The following is a 5,632-nucleotide window of genomic DNA, read 5'->3' on the forward strand; positions in this document are numbered from 1 at the left end:
GTCAAGGTATCCTGGTAATTTCATTATCAGGTACCAATTTTTAAAAACAATGTGTTATACATTTTCAGATAAAATGGAAAAAGACCGTGAACGGTGTAAAGAAGAGATGGTTACAGCTCTGAGCCCTCAATGTCCTATATCGAGCAAAAAAAAAAATTATGATACTATACCTAGATAGATATCTATGTAAAAATGTTTAAATTAAAAAAATATATATATATTTAAATCTAATGTTCTTGTTTTAGCTTTTAAAAAAATGAATCTTTATGTACGTTATTATAATAAATTATTAATAATTATTAAATAATTAATTTATAATAAATTGACGTTGTATAACTATTTTAGTTCTTTAATTATTAAAATAAAACAATTAAAATTTGTTTAAATCAGTATTAACACATATAATATAATATAGTCAAAAATAAATTCATTAAAAACAACTGGTTGATAATTTTTAGTGTTCAAAAAGAAACCTAGTTAAATATTTAGTATACTAATAGTTATAAAAATATTGGATTTGTTATAGGTAACGTATTTCGTCGTGATATAGACTTAAAGAACTTGCGTCTACGAAAATAAATTTATAAAACATAATTTAGGTATCCATTGAGATAATTTGATACCTAAATTCATGTTTTAGTCACTATATTTTATCCCTGTAATTTAATTCTAATAAAATAGATCTGCGTACCTATATCGAATATGCAATAGTGTGCGTGATACGATTACACGCAGTCCTTATCGGCTTTACCTTTTTAGGCTTACTTACACTATATTATTTTTATGACTAAGCAACGTTGTAAACACTATTTTAAATAAACCAAATTTATATAAAATATTAAAAATCTAATGGCCATTATACATGATATCAATAATTTCATATTATATATACAAAATACATAATAACACCGTTTCACAAAATATTGTATTACCATTTATAGGTAATACAATATTATAAATAAAAACATATATATTGTGTTTAAGTAAGTAGCAAAGTAGTTATTTATTAAACAAACACAAATATAATTAATTAAGTTTATTTTATAATTTAAAAACCTGTTAAAATTATACATTACCTACTATTTAATCAAATATTTAAACACTTGAGGCTATAAATTAAAATCAAAACCTGACTTATTTATTGTTATTATAATATTACTGTTTATTAAATTATTTTTTTAATATTGAGCAAATTTAACATATAGGCACCTACTCATAGTAATTAATTAATTAGAAATTATAAAGTGTTAATTATTTCATAGTTATAATAAACAAAAAAAAAAAAATTATAACAACGTACCTAGGTAAAAAACAGTAAGGTATTTAACATTTGTAATTTACTGTGTTCTATGTATAAAAAATAAAATATACATACACCAATACATAAAAATTGTGGTAAATAATTATATAATATTTTGTTTTTTATTAGTTTAGTAAAAAATAATATTTATACAATAACAGTATAATTAATTTATACAACATAAATCTAAACAAAATCAGTGAAATCATACATGTGGTATTATTTAGCGTATTTTTAATGTATTTGTCAACGAATTATAATTATTGAAGGTAAGTTTACTCATGAGAATCATAATAATTCACTCATATATAAACACGTCAAATTAATTAGTTTATATGAAAAAAATCTATTTTATTTAAACAAAGTTGTACGATGAATTAAATATAAAAAGTCACTCAACTGCGAATTGAAGTAGTTTTTCGTTTATCATCATAATATTGTCAAACTAGTTCTATGCTGAATTAAAAATGAGAATCTACGTTATAATACTCGTGCTGTTTCTTGTCCATAAAAGTAGAAGTGACATTGTTGAACAAATTGTTGAAGCTATCGTTATGTTACCGTCTATACCTGCAGATGGCTTTAAGTTCTTCTATCTCAACTCGTATGTAATATTATTAGTTCATGCGTGAAATAAAATAATAGTTTTGAACAATATTTTTTAATTTATATGAAATATTAACTAAAATTTAAACATAATACTTATGTCTTATATGTAGAATTAATAGTTTATATATACTGTATTACCGTGTTATGAACTAATAATAAGGTAATTACACATAGATTATTATTATTTTAATTTATAAGTATCATAATTAATATTAATTTGGACTTTTAAGACTAGATTTTTTTTTCATAATATGTATATAATATGTGATTAAGTAAATGTTATATAGTAATTTAATTTTAGAAATTTGTTTTATAATGTGTTTTTCTTTGACGTAAATGACGAACCACTATTAAAATTATTTTTATATGTTTGATAATGTTTTTTCAAATGTTTGAATAGAAATCTTGGAAAGGATAATATTATTGAAATCAAATATGGCGATGAACAAAGTATAATGCAACGCTGGATAAAAGACGCACCTTTAAAACTTACTACTCACGGATGGGATACATCTGTTGATAGTAAATCAAATGAACAATCCCTTGTAGTTGAAATTAACTATGGTATGATAAACCAACAACTAATATTGTTCTAAAAACAAAATAATATACTTGTATAAAATTTGGCTTGATCTCAAGAAATTATGTATTGAATATTAAACTATTTTAGCATATGTGGCCGTCGGTGGTTTCAATATCATCTCGGTGGATTGGAGTGTTGTTGCCATGGATCCTAAGTACCCACAACCTGCAGCTTTGACTGTAGCTGTTGGTGCCGTGATCGCTACATTTTTGGAACGAGTAGCTGATATCACAAAAATAAATCCGTATGATATACATTTAATAGGCTATATAGTCTCGGTGCTCACGTATTAGGATCGTGTGGTCGTAATTTTAAAAAGGGAAAAGTGGCCAGAATTACTGGTGAGTACTTAAAACGTAACAACATGTAAGTATACGACAACAAATAAATATTATTTTTTTTTAGTAATTTCGATCAATCGTCCATCCTCATTCTTTTCTTTTACTACACGTATTTATTTTTACTGACAGTTCTAAAACCAAATCCTCAATATCCTCACAATATAATTTTATGGATTCTGATATATTTAATTTTAATGTTTTTATATACTTGTAAACAGTCAAATCATTCATTTTAGAAGTAATTTTCTTTACAGTAATATATTATGGTAATCAACTATTGTTGACTTATTGTTTATATTGTTAATGAAAAAATAACTCATTAGTTTTCTCTTTTAGTACCAATTTTGTAAGGGGTATAATTATATAGTATTTTAGTACCCCCCTCTGGATCCACGCCAGTATACATATATATTATAATCATGCTTATAATTATACATTTGTCAATTACTAATAAATTGTATTTATAATTAAACCCTTAGAATAATACCATGACGTATATGTTGTACATATTTTCTGCATATTCAAGTGACCACTATATGTTAGTTCTTTTTAAGCAACATTGATTCGTATAAATCAAAACTCGTAAGACTAAATTTGTTATCTTTTGATTATAATTTTTTATTACCAATTCGAATAATTTAAAATTGGGATTCAATGAGTTAAGGTACCTAGATTGTTATACTCGTCGTTAATTTACTTTCAATTTGAATTTTTTTATTTGTCTTTACTATATTTTTAAACATTATTTGAATTTTTTTTTTTGTTAATTCTATTTTCTATATTCCTAATACTTGTGACATTTAACATGAGTTGATGTTTTAGCTTAGGTATTTATAACACTAAAGCCTAAAGTTGTAAAAAATTATATGAAAACAACTATAAAGATTTTTAGTATTTTAATCATAAATTATAACATTCGTATCTAGATTTATTAGTAGTAGTATTTAATAATATATGATAAAATAAATTTAATAACATTAAGAATTAAATAATTAAAATTAAATGTAGGGACACTAGTCATATAGACTATATAGTTTGAAACATGATGAATATAAGTAGGTACTCACAACTTAAAAATAAAACATTAACATGATTTGTTATTGGTATATGTATTATCATATGTTAATGAGAATATTTTTAAAATGTTTGTTTCTATAATTATGATGTATACAAAATTACGAATTTCTGATTTTAATATCCAATAACACTTGAACAGTTTTAAAAATTAAAAACACATTATTTTTTAGATTGGGAATTTATATTAAAATAGGTACCTTTCATGTGTTTTATATTATTATTAATATCGACATATAGGTATTTGACTACTTATCCTAAACATTAGATCTCACAACAACATTAAAATTAAATAGTTATACATTACTATAAATAATAGAAAATTTTAAAACCATAATGATATTTATACTGTGATACGTGCTTATAAGACATATATTTTATATTATATTATATAGGTTTAGATGCAGCCGGACCTGGATTTCAGAACTTCAAAGGTGTAGTACCCCAATTGAGTCCAGATGATGCCCTATTTGTTGACTGTATTCACACTGCGGGAGGGACTTATGGCTACGCTGATAGTCTAGGCCACGTTGACTTTTTTGTCAATGGAGGAGATGCACCTCAACCGGGATGCAAATCAATCAAAAAACTTTTAACTGCTAAATTCGGCAAGTATTCTATCAATCTGAAATGATAATTTGAGTTGGTTGGGTAAATAATATTGATGACGTAAGATAGGTATAGGAAGTAATGTATCAAGCAATAGAAGTTTTTTTTTCGTATTGCAACAGGACGAAATAATTTAACCTAAAATTATTGAACGGTTGAATAAGTATTATTGTGGTATAACATTGCATTGAAATTGTTTTCAATATGGACAATTTGTTAGGTATCAAATTAATATCTAATCCAAGCATTTGCTCGGTAGAACACCAATTATGTTACGAATGGATATTGATTGACAATGGATAATAATAGATAGCTGGGTAACTGGTAAATTATACAATCGTAGTGTTATATACAATATTAATTTGATTTCAGTTAGTTGCAGCCATATAAGAGCAGTCGAACTTTATATAGACTCCATATACAACAGGAGATCTTTAGTAGGGGTAAGTTGTTCATCTTGGGATGATATCAAAGATGACAAATGTAAAACCAACCCTACTGCATTTATGGGACACGACACAGAACCTAGGTAAATTGATAATTGTTATTATTTACTATTGATTAATTATCTATGATTCGAATTATTTCGTTTTGTATCGTTATTCACTTTCATTTAATCTAGTTTATGTAATTTTCTTCTTCGTAAAATTATTTGGTATAACAATTAGTAAAAATGGAAGTATGGTATAAAACATAATTCAATGTGTTGGTCATTAGACACATAACAATGGTCAATGTTTTAAACAAACATTCTTCATGATATTAATTTATTTTTTATTGTTTACACGCATTGTGATCAAAGCTTTAAAATAGATAATATGTAGTAATTATTCACAAATTGAATGTCAAAAAAGTGACTTTAGTACTACGATTAGTAGTATTTTTTTTCTTTTATGTACCTATGCTTCATACATTTATGATTTATGTAAACGTATCTTTCTGATCAAAATAATTGATAACATTTTTTTTTTTTTTTTTTTAGTGCTAAAGGAAATTACTTCTTGAGAACTCATGATTCCAGTCCTTTTGGTAAAAATGAATAATGTATTTTTTAATTTTTACCATATTAAATAGAAACTTATTAAAAATCATTAAATAAATGTTTTTAAACCTCAA

General features: G+C 24.5%; 1 pseudogene; it reads left to right on the top strand.

Annotated features, from left to right (window-relative positions):
• The first annotated feature begins 1,665 nt into the window (after positions 1–1,665).
• LOC114119213 (pancreatic triacylglycerol lipase-like) lies at positions 1,666–5,632 on the top strand (annotated as a pseudogene).

Source organism: Aphis gossypii, chromosome 3 (assembly GCF_020184175.1).
Source record: "Aphis gossypii isolate Hap1 chromosome 3, ASM2018417v2, whole genome shotgun sequence".
NCBI classification, from domain to species: domain Eukaryota; kingdom Metazoa; phylum Arthropoda; class Insecta; order Hemiptera; family Aphididae; genus Aphis; species Aphis gossypii.